This window comes from Loxodonta africana, chromosome 22, assembly GCF_030014295.1.
Source record: "Loxodonta africana isolate mLoxAfr1 chromosome 22, mLoxAfr1.hap2, whole genome shotgun sequence".
NCBI classification, from domain to species: Eukaryota; Metazoa; Chordata; class Mammalia; order Proboscidea; family Elephantidae; genus Loxodonta; species Loxodonta africana.
The window spans coordinates 4,139,416-4,161,715 of NC_087363.1; the positions used below are offsets into that span (position 1 = coordinate 4,139,416).

At 43.9% G+C, this 22,300-nt stretch overlaps 1 pseudogene; it reads left to right on the forward strand.

Annotated features, from left to right (window-relative positions):
* The first annotated feature begins 20,443 nt into the window (after positions 1-20,443).
* The window catches only part of LOC135228538 (olfactory receptor 6C3-like), a 58,969-nt pseudogene continuing 57,112 nt past the window's right edge, over positions 20,444-22,300 (forward strand).

A 22,300-nucleotide genomic window follows, 5' to 3' on the forward strand; every position in this document is an offset into this window, starting at 1 on the left:
CATGGGAAGCCCACAGGGTGCCCTTCCAGGAGGAGAAATCAAAGCCACAGAGGCCACACAGCCTGGCCGCAGCCCCAGGCTGGACTCACTGCCTGCCCTGCTGCCCTAGTACAGGAAACAGCAGAGCCTGCTCTGGCTAAGGAATTTGTTTCCTCCCCTCTCATCACTGGCTGTGAGCAGACTCTTCTCTGTGCAGACAGAAGAGGAATTATCAAAATGAGCTACATACTCCAGATTTAAGTTAAGGATCATAAGTTAACACAGAGAAATACGAGTTTAGCAACAAATGCCTGCTTGGAGTCTGAGATGCATTAAAAAAAAAGAAGAGGGAAGAAGCGGGGAGAAAGGGAGGGATGGAGGGAAGGAAGGAAAGAAGTGACAGAGGGAGGGAGGGAGGAAGGGAAGGGAGGAAAAGCAGGAGAAAGGAAGGAAGGGGGAGGGTGTGAGGAAGGAAGGGAGGAAGGAAGAAAGGACTACTCAAGACCGCAGAGGGAGTGATAGGAGTCTCCTCCTTTTGCCACCCTCCCATGGTCCCAAGCTTTCTCATCTCCCACCTCTTAAGACTATATCAGCTGCTTTGAGAATTTTAGAATAAAGATCCTCAGGAATATCACTGCTCTCCCCCCTTAGGGTTTGCCCAGTGCTGGGTGAAACTAGGACTGAGAATCTTCCACAGGCTTCCCCCACCTGTGTATTGGGCAGTCAACACACTGAAGTTTGGAGCCACTTAAAGGAAGCTGAGACTTCTGGACAATGACCCCCCGCCCAAAGTTCTGCCCATCTGGGTCTAAGGATCAGTCAGGCCATCGTGTACCCTCAGCAATGTTCCTACTGAAGGACACTTAAGGGCACTGTGGGTTTGCTCCCTCAGCGGAGAGCAAGGAGCTACTGAAAGGACACCATTGAAACCCGCAGAAGCCACAGCCCAGGGTGCTGGGGGAATTTGGGAGGGAGAGATGAGGATGAGTTCAAAAGGCAGGTTGTGAAGGTGGCCAGGGGCCAGTGACCTGAAGCCACAAAGCTGACTTAAAGAGAAAAGCCTCACACCTGCCCCTCCTGGGCCCTTTGCTCCTTCAAAGGAGAAAGTCTTTTTCCGCAGTTATGCAACTGGGCAGTAATAGTCCTTGAGTTATGACATGAACGAGTCTCCAAAACCTCTTGGGGAGAATGATGGTCAAGGAGGTTCTGACAACCCCACCCTGTCCTTCTCTCAGGTCAGAGGACCAGAGCTCCTCCACTGGTCTAGCGATTTGAAACAGGATTTCACTGGAAGGCAAACCTGTCACAGACTGGAAATACTCCTTGGGTTCATCTTCTTATAGCTCATTGTCTGGTGCTATTACACAACTTAGATACGGGACCAGGAGAGGAGTTTGGAGCTTGACCCCTGACATCTTAGCACCAGTTCCTGTTTCTTGAGGAGGGAAGAGGTGAAAGAAGACAGAGTTTACTCTGTTCTTTTTTCTGAGCTGCTGGAAACCCTTACAAAGACCCTCTCAGGTAAAGACTGATGGGAAATGCCTTGGTTTACTATAACTTTGTCTTTGAGGCACTTGTTTATGTCATTTGTATAAAATGCTTTCCTCTCAAGGAGGCATTGTAATTCTTAGCTAGACTGTCTACAGAATGACTATATGTTAACCACTAAGCTTGGTACTTAAGCAAGTGGTTACCCTTCAGAGAAGGCCAGAGGAGAGGTATATAGCCTTCATTCCCTGATGCTGCCATTGCTCCAGATGTATTTGAAATGCCTCCCTGGGGAAGGCCTTCAGAGCCGGCTCATGGGCACATGGGAATTCAGACTCATTTTGTTTGTTTGCTACCATCTTTCATTTGGTGTCCAAAATGTTATTATCCAGTTTTTCACCAGATGTGGCTACAGACATCTCTCATATTTTCAAAGTAAATTTCATTCTCTAGTACTGATACGCCACCAAGAGTGTATTCCAAAGTGTTTGCACCAAGCTGTAAAGACTTTCCAAAGAGGCCAGTCCTGCGCCATGTTGTGTAGTGACAGCAAGGTTGGCATAGAATGTTCACCCAGATACTTAGCACTGTGCTGCTTTCTATAATTCCTGAAATTCCGAGTCTGCCACCTGAAGAACTTCCTTTAGTGCTTAAACTAAGTCTGGTGGTTATGAATTCTCTTTGGAGTTCCTTCAGCTGAGAATGTCATTATTTTCCTTTATTCCTGATGGATATTTTCACTGGATATAGAATTCTGAGTTAACGATTCTTTTCTTTCAGCACTGAAAAAATGTTGTTGCAGTCTTTTGATCTCCATGGTTTTGGATGAGAACTGTAGAGTAATTGAAAAATTTTTTCCCCTTTGTGAAATGTGTTGTTTTCTCTCTAAACTTCTTCCAAGGCATTTCATTGTCTTTGCTATTCTACAGTTGATTATAACTTATTTGGGCATAAAGTTCTTTGAATTTAACTTGTTGGCATGTCCTGAGCTTCTTAAATTCGTAAGTTTGTCTTTCACCAAAATTGGGAACTGTTCAGCCCAGATTTTTTCAAATACTTTAACACCTACACAGAATACCATCTACATTCTGCTATTGAGCCCATCAAGTGAATTTTTAATTTCTAAAAAAAAATTTTTTTATTAGTGTATTCATACCTAAATTTTTCTCACATCAAAAATTGTCATTTGTGAATACCTTCTTTTTCTTTAGTGATAATATTTACATTGCCATTTGTTTTAAAAAAAAAAAAAAAACTCTTCCTGTTACTTCTTAGAGCACGGTTACAATACCTTTTTACAATTTTTCTGTTATGCCAGTGCTGTGAGTCCTGCTTTATTTAACCTTATGGAAATTGTCATTTTTTTGTTTGCTTGTTTTAGCAAGAAATAGACCCAGTTATGTTCAGGCTGCAAGTTCTGTCTCATCTCCTGTATGCTGTGGCTCAAATGTCTTTTGAATTTTCAAAGCTTAAGAGGACGAAAATATTTTGAGGACTTATCTATGTGAGTGCCACTCAGTCTGGGACCTAGATGGTGTTCTAACCCATAATACAGTGCTCAAAGGTTTACAATGCTTCTTAGGATCAGATCTATGCATGTGCAACTTACGCATTGCTGTCGAGTCAACTTAGAGGTGACTTTATGTGCGACTTTATGAAATCCCTGTCTTGAGCTGCTTCCTCTCTATATCTGCCTTCTGAGGGGCTACCTTCCCAGTCCACTGGCAAGAATGTTGGGGCTTTAATCTCTTCATTCTGCCACGCGGTTAAGTGACTGGGTCTGTCTATGGGGCCAAATAATGGTATGATAGAGACAGAAAACGTAACAGACATTCCTCTACACTCTTTGGACTTAGAGTATTAGGTGTTTGCCCCCCTGCCTGCCTGCCCATGTCTCTCCTTTACAGACCGTCTTCCCCCCACATGAGAGAAAGAAGGATTGTCTTGGACCTATTTCTATCCACAACCTGAGTGTAGTTATGAGATTTGGGCTCATTTAATTTCAGCCTCTGGAATATTCATACTTTATATTCTGGTTTCCTCCCCCAGCCACCTTCAACCACTTCCTTTGCAGAGTCCTGAGATAGCATCCCATGCATTTGTCCAGATACTTAGTTGTCAGATACCAGCATAGCCACCGGGGAAGTGTTGGTTGTGGTTGGGGGGAGGGACTGTACACTGAAGGAGCTGCAAGACCTGGCTGCCTTGTGTGAGCAGGACCGGGGTGTGCTGAGGGACGAGTGCTGAAGGTGCTGAGTCAAGGGGAGTTTAATGTAAAGTTGGGTCAAGAAGAGTTTGTTGATATGGGGGAACTCTCTCCTAAAAAGGATTTATTGCCATTGTGGGGGTTCTGGAAATGGGTTTAATATGCTACAGGGATTGCGCTTGGAAGCTTAGAAAAGGCAATGGTCCACATTCTATGAAATCAAAATGCCGTTAGTGCTGTGTCAGATGTTGAAAAATGGGGGAAAGTCTCCAACACATGGACATCCAGAGTGAGTTTTCTTAAGACCATTTTTGAGAAGTCCTGAAGGACACTCCTCTCATCAGAACAATAAGGAAGACACGGTGGAGGGGAGAGGCAGCAAAGTGAAACTTAGCAATGTCTGTCCTCTGGAGGCTTCGGTTGTGGGTAGGAGACAGCTGCCTAGTAGCAATGGGAATAATGGGGTCCCAGAGCAGCAGAAGCCAGGTGGAAGCACTTAACTATCAGAAACAAGGTGTATGTCATTATTGTAACGGTCAGCAGGTCAATATATTATCTACTGGGGCATAAAAAATTATCATAAAACATAGTAGATATTAGATAAATGGAAAAATACTCCATGCTAATAAAATTTCTAAGTAGACAAATATACTGTTATTACTTTTATGACCCAACGTACTTTTCTAGGTGAATTAATGAGCTAGAAAAGTTAAGGAATGAATTAAATATTAAAACAGATTTTCTTCTTTTTATGATGATAATATAATTGCATACCTAGAAAATGAGAATAAAAATTTTGGTAAACTGACAAGCCAAATATACCAAAATCAATGACTTCTCTCCAATCTAGACACAGTGCCCAAAATTGGAAGTTTCAGGGTGGGAGGAATAAAGACAATTTTCTTTACTACATGATTGCATCAAATTGTGTCCAAAACCATAAACTACTTAGGAAAACATTGTTTTGACTGGAACAGAAAAGAACCTATTTGAAGTAGAGGAGGAAATAAAATTAAACCTTAATAATGCAAAAAATATGTTTTATCAAATGGGAAGTCTTGTTTAATCAATGACAGTCCCCCCAAATCAACATACAAATGTATTGCAATTCCCATTAGAATATTTACCTAGTTATTTGTTGAATTGTATACAGTGACCTTAAGATGCAAATAGTATAACAGATACGAAAGAACAGACAACAAAAACATGAAAAAGAAGGAGGCTGCTTCATCAACTAACGGAACAAATATTACATAGCATAGGAACTGAAAGCTAGACCAAGGAAACGAAGTAGCAAATCCACAAAGATTATCATAATAACCGTTAATACAAAGGTGGTATTTCAACTCAGGAAAATTATGGTTTATATTATAAATGCTGCTGACTCAACTGATCATTCTGGGCAAAAAAAAAAAAAAAAACTTCTAAGAATGTGTTACATCAGCGATGGATTTGGGAAATTATGGGAAATGTCGATGATAAGGATTAACAACTATTTCCATTTTATACAAGGAAGACAAAAATTGAGGACTTGCAAAATGAGCAATGAATTCAAAAGACCGTTCAGAGCAAATACGAATGGCCAATAAGCATAATCAAAGTTGTTCAAAAACACTGGTAGTGAAGAAAATATCAAAGTCCCAGTGAAACTGGCACAATTTAAAAATCTACACCACCTATGGCTGGGGCCAGGGGGTGCTGTGGGGAGAAGGATGCCTCAGACATGGTTGGAAAGGGGCATTATGACAGCCTTTAGGGGAAAGACATGGACATGGCTCTGTAATTTTGAAACATTCTTTGACCTAGAAATCTCACCCTTTGGAATCTATCCCATGGAAGCAAATCCTCTAGTATACAAAGGACGGTTATTGTTAATAATGGCAAAATCGACTGCCATGGATGGTGGAAAGATAGATAATTTATGGTAGAGCTAAATCAATAAAATTTAGGAGTCATTGGAATGAAAAAGAACTCTGGTAGTTAAACAGGAGAAATCTCTGTGAAGTATTATTGAAGGAGAAAATCAAGGTGCAGAGAAGTATGTATAAAACGAGCACATTAGGGTAAAGCAATAGCAATTGTTTGAGTGTGCTTGAATACCTGTTTGTGTTTATGTGAGTTTATAAATGAGGAGACGAAGATACATGTATGTCTGTGTGTGCTCGTATAAGCAAGGGTAAGAGAGACTACTTACCACATTGTTAACCTGAATTACCTTGGATTCACTTCTGGAAAAGGACTGGCGGGGGCGGGGGGGGGGAGTTAGAACATGCAGGAAGAGCGGACTTAGAAAGCACTGGTGATATGTGTTTCCACTGTAGTAGTGCTATGTATGAGTCTAGATAGTGTATACAGTAATTGTTCTCATCTATTTAAATGCTTTATGTGTAAATATGAGTTCAATCTTAGAAGACCCAAAAAGGCAGTGTTAGTGCCATACCTAATGACCTTCAGGGAATCAGCAATTTACAGAGCACTGTGGGTAGAGTATGACCCAATTTCCATTAAAGCAAACAAACCAGGGGATCTACTTGCGAACCTGTGACTGTGTGTATGTGTCCCAGCTGAGAAACGTAGGGAAAGATACACATGTGTCTATTAACATTGGACGCCTTGGGGGTGCAGGACCAAATTACATATGAGGGTGGGGCCATGACTGTAACTTTTTCCTTATACAAATCTGTACCCTTAGAGGTGTTATACAAAAGACTTTCGGAGCTTTGAAAGTTGATAAACATCATCATAGATACATTATTTTAAAAACATTTTGTTGGATTTTTTTTTTTTGAACAGGGGGAAAATATCTTTAACAACAAAGATTTTAATCACTGGAAGAAGAGCACACCACAGACTGCTCAACAGTCAGACCCAGCAGTTTTCTTGCTTGTTCTTGGAGACAATGAGCTCTTCTGGTCTCTACACCTGGAAATGACCAGCGAGAATTTTGTAAGGGTCCATGAAGTTACTCCTCAAACATCTCCTGCAAGTACATGTCTACAAATAAAGGAAGAAGGCTGGACACCACATGCAGTTCACTAGGTAACTCATGTGCCTCTAGAAGATTCTCTTTCCCTGATATGCCACTACCACTTCCTTCCACTTGTTGCTCTGCTGGAAAACGTACCCTTTGCATGCTACGCCTTTTCCTGGACTGAACATAGAGGAAGTTAACTGGAAAGATGCAGCTTTTAAGGAAAAATATTTTGACCAATAGCTCTAGGGACAGTAGGACCCCCTCAGCCAGCCTATGGCCACTGTGGGAATGCCGGCCCCCTCACTCTCTTGTACCTCTGAGCATCCAGGGCTTTCTGTTTGATCATCAGAGACTGCAGAATTCACCTCGCCTGAAAGCCCTCACTTCCTCCGCCTCTGACCCTGTCCCTCGCAGGAGAGTCTGTCACTCTGAGAAGTACAAACAGGGCAGCCTGTGGTTGGAAATGCCTGTCCTGGAGGCCCTGCCCTCTCTTCCTTGCCCTGAGGGCTTCCCTGTGCCACTTGGGGTCTTATCACCGAGGGAAGGACATACCCCTGGCACCTCCAGGGTTTCCCAGTTCCTAGTACTTGATGTTGTGGCTGAAACTTGGCCTTTTCTGCTCATTGTCGAGTCTGGGCCTGAATCTGCCCCTTCTCACCTTCACCTCTGATCATCTGTCTTCTTGCCGTCTCTTTTGCTATTTTCATCTCAGTCAGGCTTTTTCTTCTAGTCCTCTGATCTCAGGACAGGTCAGGTTATACCACAGAAAGAAGAAAAACCAAAAAATGTCATTGACATGTTCACAGTCAGAGGGTAAAACCTGTTTTAAAGAAAAGAAAGAGTTCCAAACTTCGCCCCTAACCTCCTGGGAGATGCTGTGCAGGAATTACCCAGTAATTACTGGATCTACAGTTTTCCAGAAAAGGAGGCCACCCAGTGGAATTTTCTATACCATCTTCTACTATACTCGCCCAAAGAGGCAACAACAATGCATCCTAATCATCAACCCAAACTCCCCTGTGAGGCCAGTAGTGGATGGGGTGAGCTCGCTTTACCAGTCCTTCTCTCCTCCTGAAAGGCCCTCCTTCTCCTTTGCCTGGAGGCTGCTGGGAAGGGAAACTGCAGTCCATGGTTGAGGGCTTTATGCCTACTGTTCACATGCAGGCAGGTTTCCCCACAGCCTGCCAGCTCTCTGGCTCCTCCTACTGTGAAGAACTCAGTGACACCCCCTCCACCATCACACCTCCCTTAGAGCTGTCTTTGCAGGGCCCCCTCTCAGCCTCCCAAGTCCCACTGAAACCCCATTTCTCTTTCCCTACTTACACTGTACTCATCCTAAGGGTTCCAAGACCTCACCATCCAGATGAGGCATGTCCTCTCCTCTCCTAGGCCAGGCGAACCTTTGAGTGGACCTGGTGTCCGCCGTCAACAGTCCTGGGACTTCTTCCATCCAGATCCCTCTAGGGTTGGAGATCTCCGTGCACTTGGCATGGGACAGTGGGGACATAGGGACAGGAGGGAAAGTTCTTACAGGGAGGTGAATTAAAGGACCCTGAATGGAGGTCTTGATAGACCAAAAACCTGTTGCCATGGTGGTGATTACCAGCTCCAGGATGTTCACAAGGGACTCTGTGTTGGCCAGACTAGGGGCAGAGCTGATTGTGCTCTCCTCTGAGAGCTCAGCCTCAAAGACCTGGAGCATCTTGCCCACGGGGGCAAAGGAGGTTTTGGTCTGCCAGGCCATGGCCACACCCTTGACTGTGCACACCTGGGTGAAGTAGGGCTCCTGACCCATTACTTCTCTGGAGCAGACCTGTAGCTGAATAAGTGAGAGGTCTGCTCAGCAGAAGCTGAGGGAAAAGAGCTCTCTGAAGGTTGTGGAATCTTCCTGGGCCCAGAGCTTGGGCTTTTTGCCGTGGACGTTGTTGGCTGCATGGCACTTTCCTCTTGGTTTGAGACCTCTGAGAACAGAGTTAATTTACCTGATCTCTGGGTCTTGGGAAGACTCATCTATGAGCCCAAGGATCTGGTCTTAGGGATCCCTGGGACCTGTCCATCACCACCATCCTCCCATCAATTCTCCCTCTGTCCTGGGACCCCTCGCTCCTCTTGGGGGCGCTGCTGTGGGAGACAGAATCCCCTGGGCACAGTGACACTAATGATAGTAGTACCTTATAACAAAAATGTTTACTCTGAAAACACTATGTCTTGGGATTTTATATTTGTAAATAGAAGATCATCCAGTGTGCTCCCTCCCCCCCTTTATTTGCTGAATGCTCAGAGAATTTGCTCCTTTGGAACACGGGAATGCCTTCATTTTGTTGAACTTTTATAATATTTTGTGACTTCTCTAAAAGGAGTTTCCTACGAAAGTGATTTTCTTAGTAAATTTAAACACGCAAATGGGAGAAACTTTCACCTCTTTTTAAGGGAAGCCTTTTCATAGAAGGAATTATACTTAAAAGTTAGAGAATAATTTGTATATTTAGTTAAGACCCTGACAGGTATACCTCTTCCTTGTACCGTTCTTAACCAAGCCACAGTAATACATTAAAATTGTTTTCTTTTGAAAACAGTTGAACAGAATCCCCTTACCATGTCCTTATTAGATGAGTGACTTCAGAGTGATGCAGAAAACATATGTTTGGCCGAAAGCCTTGATGCCACAAACCTGAGAGGCTAAGACACAACCACCTCACCTGTGTGTATCTAGGAGGGTTGTGTGTGCCAACATAAGGTCTATCTATGTACATTTCTGAACATGAGGGAAGGATTCGAGACCTCAGGATGAAGAGAGAAAACAGACGGAGCCAGGTTGGGTGTGTGAGTGTGGTGTGGGGTGGAAAGTAGCGAAAGCTCTCAGAAGCAAGTTAGTGGCCAGGCAGAGGACCAAGGAGGAAACAGGAAACGGGCTGGGGAGGTCCAGGGCAGCATGGGCAAGCAGCTGAAAAGATGGAGGAGGGCAGACACTGGCTGATGAAAGGGTGCAAAATTAGGAACCACAGAAGCTCAGGTTCAGTTTGTTGTTGTCAGTTGCCATGAAGTCGATTCTGACTTGTGGCGACCCCATGTGTTTCAGAGTAGAACTGCTCCATTGGATTTTCTTGACTGTAATCTTAATAGAAGCAGATCGCCAGGACTTTTCCTCCCAGTACTCCTACTTTTAGGTGAGCTGTCGAGCACAAACTGCATCACCTAGGCACCTTCACCTCCTTAACCTATACTTCAAGCTAAGTAGAGTAGGAATTTAAAATGCTATCCTGAAGTGAGGCTTTGCTGTGACTGGGTGTTAAGCCTTGGAAGAGGAGAAGGGAAGTCCCTGGATCTAGGGGGATGGGGTCTGTCCTGACCTTCTTCTGCCCAAGCCCAGGCTGGGGACAGCATAGCTCACAGTGGTACAGATACAGTGCTTCCTCACGCCACCCACTTTCATAAGCTCCTGAGAAATTTTACTTCTTTTGTTATTCCTGACATGACATATTAATTCAATCTTATTTGAAACTATGATACAAATGAATAACTGATCTTCCTAAACACCCTTTGCCCCCGTCCCAGTTGCCCAGTGGCTTTCTCAACATAAAGTAGGAGGTTCCCAAGCCCGAACAATTGAGTAGCTAGTCTGTGCCTACTCAGAAAGGCCCTTAGAGTTACAGTAGTGTTCTTTGGTTCACTCACTCATTCCTTTATTCACATCACAGTTTTGTTGTCTACTAAATGACAGCAAGTACTTTCTCTGGGAGAGCAACTTCATCTCCTCACTCAAAATCCATAACTTGTCTCCAAATCTTGTCTGGTGAAATCAGACTCTTTGCCACACACCTCCCGTCAATCAGGAAAAAATTTTTCTCTCACCCCTACCTCGAGTCTTAGAGGTTTCTCCTTCCCATATTGCCATTTCATCCTGCCTGGATGAAGGTAAACCAAAAAAAAAAAAAAGGTCCCCCAAGGATGTTCAGCCCTCTGTTCCAAGCTCTCATGAGTTGGGAACTCCGACTGAGGAATCGCTCTCTGTGAACTGGTAGCTTAAGTTGCTCTCCCACAGGAGATCTCAGATCGACAACCTCTCCAAAGAGAAGTTGGATCTGAGTGAGCACCAAGGCTTCCATAACACTTGTGTGACATCATTGCTGACATTGTTCAGTTTCGAGGGCTCAGTTAGAACCTAAACAAGACAAACATGGCAGCTTTTGGAGGTGTTGGGAGGATTGGGGGAAACTTAATAATAAGTATGTAATAAAAATGAATTGAAAGTTTTCCCTGCCTTCAAAGAGGTTATCATTCTATTGGGAAAAGAAATGTGAGTTCAGGGAATGATAATGGAGTGTGATGGGCTGTGGTTTCTCCCAAACCTCTTATCTCTGAATTTTAGATGGCTGCTTACTAGCTTTGAAGACCCCAGGTGCCATTCACCAAAATTGGATGCAGAACACTTTTCTTAATAAACTTTCTTATGCCAATTACCTACAAGTCCCCCAAATCCATGGTCCCCAGACGACCGCCCCTGCTATCCCGTCCCTCAAAGTATTTGGTTGTGATCAAGAAACTTCTTAGCTTTTAGTTTAGTCCAGTTGTGCTGACTTCCCCTGTATTGTGTTGTCCTTCCTTTCACCTAAGATGATATTTGTCTACAGTTACTGTTAAAAAACTGTCTTTGGAATTGGAATTGGGATTGCATTGTATCTGTAGATGGTTTTGGGTAGAAATGACATTTTCACAATGTTAGTGAATTTTCCTCTCCCTCACTCCCCACACTCTTAACCATCAAAGAATGTTTTCTTCTGCGTTTAAACTTTTTCATGAGTTCTTATAATAGTGGTCTCATACAGTATTTGTCCTTTTGTGACAGACTAATTTCACTCAGCATAATACCTTCCAGATTCCACCCAAAGTCCAGCTTAGGCCTGGACACTGCCACCAGGTGGACAGACGATGCCTGATGGCCACCAAGAAGAGGGAGGTAAGGGAGAAGAAAGAGGTCTGCAGGCACCTGGAAGAGCAGCTGGAGAAGCAGAGAGAGGAGCTAAAGAGGCTGAGGGACCAGCTGGAGAGGCTACAGAGGCAGGAGTTCAGGCTGCAGAGGGTGCAGACGCAGCACCAAGGCCAGAGGGGGAAGCACCAGAAGACCCTCTAGCATCCTTGGACTAGGAGGAGCAGGGCCTTTGGGCTGGAAGTGTGGGCCCTTCAGGAGAGACCTCCATTCAGTTTCGTTTAACCCAGCTCCCCTGGAAGATCCCCACCCTCCCACCCCAAGTGCACAGAGAGCTCCAGCCCTAGGAGGATCTGGATGGAGGAAGCCCCACATAGCTGACCGCAGACACCAGGTCCCCTCAGAGGCTCCCCTGGCCCAGAAGAGGAGAGAACAGGCCTCACCTGGATGATGAGGTCTCAGAACTCTGAAGATGAGCATAGCATAAGTAGGGAAAGGGAAATGGCATTTCAGTGGGACTTGGGAGGGTAAGGGGTCCCTGCAAGGACAGCTCTAAGGGAGGTGTGACGGTCATGGGGTGTCACTGAGTTCTTTGTAGGAGAAGGAATCAGAGAAGCCGCTGACTGTGCGGAACCTGCCTGCAGGTGAGCAGTGAACATAAAGCCCTAAACCAAGGACTCTGGGTCCCTTCCCAGCAGCCTGCAGGCAGAGAAAGAAGCAAGGCTTGGGAGGAGGGCAGGAGGGTGGGGTGGAGGAAAAGGAGCTCACCCCGGTCATGTCTTCTGTCCTCACAGGGTGAATTTGGGTTTATGGTTAGGATTAGGGGAGTGGAAGGGGGAGCTGGTGTAGCAAAATCCTCCTGGGTGTTTTCCATTTCTGGATAAGAGTTGATCCAGTGCGTGCAGGATATTTTCTGTATAGCATGTCCTAAGGTAAGGAGTAGAGCTTTGGAACTTTTTCCTCTCCTCTAAATCAAGCTATTCTTTCAGGTTTTTGACATGTTAATGAAACTTGCTAATATTTTTTCTTCTTTCTGTGGTCTAACCTGACATGTCCTGAGGTCAAAGAACTGAAGAAAAAGGTCGACTCAGATGAAAGAAGCAGAGGGCAGGCTTCTAAACCCAGAGAGAACAGCAAGAACACAGGTGATCAGAGGTGAGGGTGGGAAGGGGCAGATTCAGACCCAGACTAAGTAGTGGACAGAAAAGCCCAAATCTCAGCCGTAGCATCAGGTCCCAGGTCTGGACATGACAAGGGCATAGCCATCTCCCTGGAAGATGAGACCTCTACTGTCACAGGGAAGCCTTCGGGGACACAGGAAGGGAGGGCAGGACCTCCAGAATGAGCACCTCCAACCACAGGCTGTCCTGTGTGGATTTCTCATAGTGACAGAGACAGCTCCTGCATGGAACAGTGTCAGAGGTAGAGGGCAGTGAAGGCTTTCAGGACAGGTGAATTCGGCAGTCTCCTAAGGATCCAAAAGGAAAATCAGAGACTCTCAGAGGTATCAGAGTGGGAGAGGCTGGCATTCCCAGGTTGGGGAGAGGCTGGTTGGGGAGGTACTGCTTTCTGAAATCTTTTCATCAAACTCTCTTCTCTTCTTCAACTATCTCTCAGTTGATGTCATCTATGCTCAGTCCTGAAAAGGGCCTAGAATGCACAAGGTAGGTTATTCAGTGTGGCAAGATGGGGAGGAGGTAGTGGCAGCATATCCGGGAAAGAGAATCTTCTAGAGGCACATGAGTTACCTAGTTAATTGCACATGGTGTCCATTCTCCTTCATTTAGCTGTGGACGTGTGTTTGCAAGAGGTGATTGACTTCCCCAAATTATTTTTGGTCATTTCTAGTTACAAACACCAGAAGAGCACGTTGGCTCCAAGAACATGCAAGAAATCCACTGATTGTGATTATTACCGTCTGTGGTATGCTCTCCTTTCAGTGATTAAAATCTTTGTCTGTCACAGAGAATTTTCACCTATTTAAAAATATGTATCTATGTCATTTACTAATTTCCAAAGCTATGAAATTCTTTTTTATTACATGTCTAAGAATACAAATTTGTATAATGAAAAAGTTAACATGCAGAGTCCCACCCTCATATTTTGCTCCTGCTCCCCCAAGGTATCCAAAGTTAATACATAAATGTGTATCCTTCCCTAAGTGTCTCTGATGGGACATATATACACAGTCACAGGTACACAAGTAGATCTGATGGGGTGTTTGCTTTTATGGAAACTTGGTCACACTCTACCCACATTGCTCTTGCCCCTTCTTTCACTTGACATTCTATCTTGATTCTCTGTAAGTCATTAGATATAGCACTAACTCTATATTTTTATGTCTTCTAAGTTACACACATAATTTAAACAGATAATAACAATTTTAGTACACTTTATCTAGACTTAGACATGTTGTTAGGTGCTATCGAGTTGGCTCTGACTCACAGCGACTGTATGCACAACATAGCAAAACACTGCCTGGTCCTGGTTGCTATATTTGAGCCCACTGTTGTAGCCACTGTCAGTCAATCTCATTGAGGGTCTTCCTCTTATTCGCTGGACCTCTGCTTTACCAAGCGTGGTGTCCTTCTCCAGGGACTCGTCCCTTCTGATAACATGTCTAAAGCCATCCTTGCTTCTAAGGAACATTCTGGCTTCTTTCAAGACAGATTTGTTCATCTCATACATAACACTACTAAAATGGAAACATTTCATCACCCAAGCTTTTTAAGTCCACTCTTCCTGCATTTTCTAGCTCTCCTCCTCCTGTTCTTTCCCACGAGTGAAGTCAAGGTAATTCATTTTGACCATGTGGTAAGTAGTCTCTCTTATCCTTACTTAAATAAGCACACACAGACATACATGCATCCTTTTTTGTTCATTTATACACACACATATATGTGAACAGGTATTCAAGCATATTCAAACAATTGCTATAAAATTCTACACAAATGTGCTCATTTTTTTATGTACTTCTCTGCACTTTGATTTTTTCAGTAAACTTCAATAATACTTCACAGAGATTTCTCCTACTTAACTACTACAACTCTTTTTCATGCTAATGACTCCCTATGTTATTGATGATGTAGCTTTACCATACATTCTCTATCATTCCACCACCAATGGACAGTCAATGTTTTGTCGGCATCAATAATAAACATCGTTTGTATAGTACAGGATTCGCTTCTGTGGAGTAGACTCCACAGAGTGAGATTTCCAGTTCAAAGAATGTTAAAAGTACAGAGCCATGGCCATGTCTTTCCCCTAAAGGCTGTCATAAAGCACCTTTCCAGCCATGTCTCAGGGTTTCCTTCTCCCCACAGCCCACCCAGCTATAGATGGTGCTGATTTTTTAATAGTGCCAGTTTCACTGGGACTTTGATATTTTCTTAACTATTAGTGTTTGTACTAGTGTTTTTGAGCAACTTGGACTATGTTTACTGGGCATGTGCGTTTGCTCTGAATGATCTGTTTGAATTCACTGCTCATTTTTCAAGTGCTTAACTTTTATCCTTCTTGTGTAAAATATAAATTGTTACTAATCCTTGTCATCTCCATTTCACATAATTTTCCAAATCTATGATTTGTGTTTCACATTTTTGCAAGCTTTGTCCCCCAGAACAATCAGTTGAGTCAGCACCATTTATTAAATAAATATAATTCTCACACCACCTTTGTATGAATAGTTATTGTGATTTCCTAGTAGGTTTTCTATTTCAGTTGTTTACCTGTCAGTTTGTATGCTGTGTAGTATTGATTTGCTCTGTTACTTGATGAGGTAGACACCTGTTACTATTCTGTTATTTCAGGTTTTTCTTGTCTATTCTTTGGTAATGCAGCCCTGGTGTTGCAATGGTTAAGTGCTTGACTGCTAATTGAAAGAAAGTTTGGCAGGTCAAACCCACCCAGTGGCTCTGAGGGAGACAGACCTGGTGGTCTGCTCCCATGAAGATTACAGCCTATAAAGGCCTACTGGGCAGTCAGACGGGAGGGCTGTGAGTCATAAATCTTGTCCAAGGCTCCAACAACAACATTCTTTGTTATCTATTGTACTACTTGTAGCCTATGATTAATGTATACAATTAAAAACAACTACATGAATATTCTAATTGGAAATGCATTCCATTTATGTGTTAGTTTTGGGAACCTCCATTTAATTAACAAGGCTTCCCATTTGGAAATATGGCCTATTTTTTGCACATATTCAGGTTTTGTTTTATTTACTTTAATACATTAGTTTTCTTTATATATGTCCTTCGCTGCTCCAGTCAAAACTATGTTTCCCTAAATATTTTATAGTTTTGGACACAGTTTGCTAATTTTTTTGCTACAGTCAAGTAATAGGGGAAAGAGAACGACCGCCTTTCCCATCCTTGCTAATTTTAGTCCCTTATGTCCACATGGGAGAGAAACCATTGATTTTGATGTATTTGTCTTTTATTCGGGTATGCAATTATATCATCATTATTTTGAAAATCTGTTTTTATACTTATAGCAGTTATTTAAATTTTCTAGTTTAACCCTTCACCTTAAAAGTATGTTGAGTCTTATCAAAATCTTTGTCTAGTTCCAAATTTATCAGCATGAATTGAATATTTTTCCATTTATCTCTCATCTGCTAAGTTTGGGGATAATCTATTATGCCCCAATAGGTAACTAATACTCTGGCCTGCTGACCGTTATTGTAATCACGAACAACTTGTTTCTGACAGTTAAGTACTTCTACCTGGCCTCTGTTGGGCTGGGATCCCATTACTTATATTGGTATGAGGTAGCCCAGCTCCCACAAACAATCTCAGCAACAGAGAATTGTTGTCGTTTGTTGCTGTCAAGTCATTTCCAACTCATGAGAACCCCATATGTGCAGCGTAGAATTGCTCAATAGGGTTTTCCAAGGCTGTGACCCTTTAGAAGGAGATCACCAGGCCTGTCTTCTGAGGCACCCCTCGGTGGGTTCAAACAGCCAACCTTTCAGCTGGTAGTTGAGCACTGAAATGTTTGTGGCACCTAGGGACCCCCTAGAGAAGACAGATATCAGTCAGTTCAGTGTTGTTGCTGCTCCCCTCATCTCTGCATTCCTTATTATTTTGATGAAATGGGTGTCCTTCAGGACCGCCAAGGAATGGTCTTATAGAAACTAACTCTGCCACGGCCACATATTGGAGACTTTTGCCTCATCTTCCCACACCTGACACAGCAGGTCTGGCATTTCTATTTCGTAGATAGTGCGCCATTGCCTTTTCCATGCATCGAAGAACAATGCCACAGCTTACGAGACCCATTTCTAGAGCCCTTGCTATGGCGATAAATCCTTGTTAGGAGAGAGTTCCCCCATATCAACAAACTGTCCTTGACCCAACTTTATATTAAACTCCCCTTGACTCAGCACCTTCAGCACCCATCCTCAGCACACCCTTGTCCGGCTCACACAAGGCAGATCTTGCAGCTCCTTCAGTGTACAGTTCCTCCCCCCCTTACCACAACCAACACTTCCCCCGGTGGCTATACTGGTATCTGACAACTAAGTGTCTGGACAAATGCATGGGCTGCTATCTCAGGACTCTGCAAAGGAAGTGGCTGGCAGTGGTAGGAAACCAGAACATAAAGTATAAACATTCCAGAGCCTGAAATTAAATGAGTCCAAATCATGTAACTGCATACCAGCTGTGGACAGAAACAGGTCCAAGAGAAGCCCTCTCTCATTTCAAATGGGATAGAGGGTCCGTAAAGGAGAGCGGTGGGCAGGTAGGCAGGTGGGAAGAAACTTAAAACTCTGGAGGAAGAGATTCCTTCTCTCTGACCAGAGTATGTAAGGGCCCAAGAGTGTGGAGGAAGCTCCATTACCTTTTCTCTCTCCCTGTCTGCTGTTAGTTGGCATTTAGTCAATTCTGCCTCAAAGGGTGTGACTTTTCGAAAGCAGATCACCAGGCTTGTCTTCTGAGGCGCTTCTTGACAGGCTAATGCTGCCAACCTTTGGGCCGGTTGTGGAGTACTTTGGCCCCATAGGCAGAACCAGTCACTTATGTGCATGACAGAATGAGGAGATTAAAGCCACAGGATTCCTACCAGTGGGCCAGGAAAGCACTCCTTCAGAGCTCAGAGAGCATCAGAGAAATACAGAGAGGAAGCAGTACAAGAAAGAGATTCTTCAAACTTGCTATGAACTCCTGGTTCACCCCCCCCCCCATACATATGCCTTGCCCAAAAAGAAAATGGCGTACTGTGCTTAAGACAATACCTGGGAGGGGGAAAATGCAGTTGACAAAAAGAGAAAAATATATATAAAATGTGCATTATTTGCATAAAAATATGATATATCATAATCAATGGCAGAATAACAAAGACCAAGAAAATACTCAGGAAGAAGCTAGACAGAAAACAACACACTTCACATGGGAAAAATAATTCAAATAACTCTATAGTCATTATCAGAAGCCATGGAAGCCAAAAGATTGTGAAACATTTTTTCAACACAAAGAGGGAAATATTAATCTATATAGATATACAATTCTATATCCAGTCATACCTTCAGGAGTAAAGCAAAAGTAATGCCATTCTTAGGGGACGGAAAACTGAGAGAATTCATCACCACCAGACTTCTGCTAAATGAAACACTGAGAAAATTGGTTCAGGTGGTAGACTTGGAATTTCAGTTGTATTTAAGGAAAGCAGAAAACGTGGGAACTATGTGGGTAAATATACTATGTCAACACTGTAGTCACTGCACAACATGGCGCTGGACGTGCCTCTTTGGAAAGGTTTTCCAGTCTCTTGGAAATGCCTGGGAATACACTCTTGGTGGCAAATCATTATTAGAGGAGGGAATTAATTTTGACAGTATCTGAGAGCTGGCTGTATTCAAGTCTGGTGAATAAACTGGAAAATAAATTTTTGGACCCAAAATAAATTGTGGTAACAAAAAATGAGTCTCAATTCCCATGAGGCCATGAGCTGGTTCTGAAGGTCGGCCTTTCCCAGAGAGGCATTTCAGGCACTTCGGGAGCAATGCCTTCCTGTTGTTATTGCTAGGTGCCATCGAGTGGATTTCTGAGTCATTGTGGCCCAGTGTGAAAGGAGAACTGTCCCCACGGGGTTTCCTGGTGTGTAATCTTAAGGGGAGCAGGTTGCCACCAGATCTTTATTCCTTAGAGACTCTGGGTGGGTTCAAACAATTCACATTTTGGTTAGCAGCTGAGCACTTAACCTTTGCACCACCAGGGCTCCTTGGAGCAATGGCAGCACCACAGAATTTGGTATGAACCTCCCCATAGACCTTCTCTGAGAGGTAACCCCTTGCTTAAGGACAAAGTTTAGTTTTCATATATACTCATTCTGCATAAAATCTAGATAAGAATTAGAGTGCTTCCTTGAGAGAACAATACTTTATATGTGGTCATCAACAAAACATGTCTCAAGGGCAAAGTTTAAGAATAAACCAAGGTATTTCCCATCAGTCCTTACCCGAGAGGGTCTTCGTGAGGGTTTCCTGAGACTCCTGGAAAAGGACGTGGTAGACTCAGCCTTCTTTTTACCTCTTCTCTCCTAAACAAACAGGAACCGCTGCTAAGATGTCAGGTGTCAAACCCAAACTCCTCTTCTCAACCTGTATGAAACTTGTGTAGTAAGACCAGAAACCAGGCATTCAGCTGTGTGAAGAGAACCCAGGAGTATTTCCCAGCTTCCAAAGTTTCGAGCTCCGGTGAAATCCTGTTACAAGTCACTAGATCAGCCCAGGAGCTGGAAGACTGAAATTCTTGGTCCTCTGCCAAGTGGGAGCAGCAGGGGAGGGGGCGTGTTGGGCAGAGCCTCCCTGACCATCACTTGCCCCAAGTGGCTCTGGAGGCTGCTTCAGTTTATAAGTCAACGGCCCTCCCAGCCCAGTCGCATAAGTGCAGGGAAAGACTTTCTCCACTGAAAGAAGAGAGGGGCTCAGGAGCTGCAGGTGTGAGACCATTCAGCTTCTTGGCTTCAGGGCATCCTGGCCCCTGGCCACCTTCACAACTGGGCCTTTATAGCCTCTCCACCTCTCTCTCCCTCCCAGTTTTCTCCCAGTGCCATGGGCTGTGGCTTCTGCTAGTTTCAGTGATATCAGTGTTTCAGTAGCACCTCACCCCACTCAGAGGAGGCAGGTTTGCAGGGTGGGGGGCACAAACCCATAGTGCCGCTTAGGTGTACTTCAACAGAAACTCTCCAGAGGGGACAAGTTGGCCTGACTGATCCTGAGACCCAGATAGAGGGAACCCAGGGGGAGGGTCTTTGGTTGAGAAAGTGTCAGCACCCTCAGGGTCATGTCCCTGGGGTCATGCCTAATTGCAGGAAAAATGAAGTGGCTCTGAAGCTCAGTGTGTTGACCACACCAGCCCCAGGAACCTCTGGAGGATTCTCAGAATTTAGTCTAATCCAGCACTGGGGAAATCCTCACTGGATGAGAACAGTCATATTCCTGGCGATCTTTATTCTAAAACTCTCAAAGCAGTTGATACACTCTTGGGAGGTGGGAGATGAGAAAGCTTGGGGCCACAGAGCGAGGGTGGCAAAAGAAGGAGGCTCCTATCACTCCCTCTGGGGTCTTGTTCAGGTTTTATTTATTTATTTTTTTTGTAATGCAACTTGGGCTCCAAACAGGCATTTATTGCTAAAGTTGTATTTCCCTGTGTTAGTTTATGATCCTTCAATCAAATCTGGAGTTTCGAGCTCATTTCAATAATTCCTTCTTTAATCTGTGAAGACAGGAGTCTGCTATCAGCCAGTGGCCACAGTGCAGGAAATAAAGTCCCTAGTCCTGACCTGGGTGGGCTCTGCTGCTCCCCAAACTAGGGGTGACCTCCCTGGGGAGCCCTTCTGAGGGAGAAAGGGGGTGAGTGTGTGTATGTACAGTGTGGCCTGTGTGGCTTTGCCTTCTCCTCCCAGAAGTGCAACCTCGGGGCCTCCATGTGCGGACCCAGACTCCGAGGGTGACCACAACTCTCCCACCCTTCCTGGGGCATCCTCTAGACTGAAGTCCCATATGCCTCCTCTGCCCTCCTATCCCAGCATAAGCGCTGTGATCAGGCTCAGGTATGTACACTGGGTCTCGCTCTCTGTGGCCTCAGGCTTCCCCTAGTTCTGGTGCCACCTGTGAGCCTAGGGGGTCTGAGTTCAGGGCAGGGATGGGTGGGCTGGGACTGTCACAAAAGGCTCCTGGAGCCAGCTCCATCCTGCTGCCCGCGAGCTTGAGGTGGGGCAGCCCTGGGCATCGAGGATCCCTCAGGGCGCCCCTCTCTGTGCAGCCCTGCCCCGCCCCCACCCCCCCAACTACCCAACCTCCGCCTCAGGCCTCCTAGTTCTAGAGGCGCCTTCTCTTGATGCCCAGATGCAACTGGGCACAGCCCCTCCCCGCAGAGTCAATCCAGCTAATGACCTCAACCTGAAATGCACAACTTTAAAACTGCTAGATAGGTGGGGAAAAAAAAAAAAAGTAAATGTGAAGCACTTAAAAAAAAGAATAATTACAAAGAAGTTACATTATGTGGGACTGACTGTATTCTCACATCATAGACTCAAAGGAGGCTTGGTTGTATGTTTCTTTGCAAATAAGTCTTAGGTAAGGGAACTGGTACCAGGAGTAGATACGCAGTCTGACCTCGGGAAAATGGAAAATCTGGGGTTGATTAATTGGCCTGGACGAGGCTGAAAACAGTGATAACCGCATAATATTTAATGATGAAATCCTAGCAGCCTACAACATGCAGTGGAAATTTTTCTAAGTAAATCAGCACCAGAAATGGCCTTTAATCACCATACAAAATGGGTCAGTACTTCAAGATCTCCCTACGAAGAAGGAATCAGCTCGATGGCCACACGGTTTCCGGTTTGGGAGACCACTTTCAGGCAAGTTCCAGCAAACATGCAAAAAACAGATCATCTTAATCTTGTACATAGTCACCAAAGAAGAGAAAAATATGAGATGCTCTCCAACTTGATCCTTAAGGCTACTTTAATATTGATACCGAATTAGAAAAGAAAGGTATAAGTAATTGAGATGCAAAAACCTACATAAAATGCTGGCAAAGAGATCCAGCCAAGTGTAAACCATGTAATATGCCATGATCAAGGGGGCTTATAGTCAGCATGCAATCTTGAGTGAACATTAAACATTTAATAACTTAATTCACCACATGTGTAGGTTAAGGAAGAAAAGACAAGGCTCACATAAAGAGATGGTGAAAAGCAGTGAGAAAATCCAATCACACTGAGACATAAGAACTCTGAGCAAACTAGGAACAAAAAAGGAGTTCCCAAACTTGGAAAACTACAGTTAGCACGATAGTTCATGGCGAAATGTGGGACATTCTCTTTAAAATTAATTAGCAATAAAACAAGGATGCTTTCTCTTATTATTTCTATTAAATATTTAACAGTGGAGGTCGAAGCTAGAACAAAATGACAAGAAAAAGTATAACTGTTATTATTCATAGATTATACGAATGTCTTCACAGAAAAATTTAAAAGCCATAGAAAACACTAGAATTAATACTAGTTAATAAAAAAAAATTTTTTTAATCATAAATACAAAGTAAAAAATAAAGTGAATTTCTATGCCTCAGCATCAAGCCGGCTCTTTTGTAGCTCTCAGTGAAAGCAGAGGACACTGACAGGGAAACATAGAGATTAAGGGTAGAATACAGAATGTATAATTTAGAATATAGAAAAAATGGAACAAAGAATGTAGAATAGAGTACAGAAT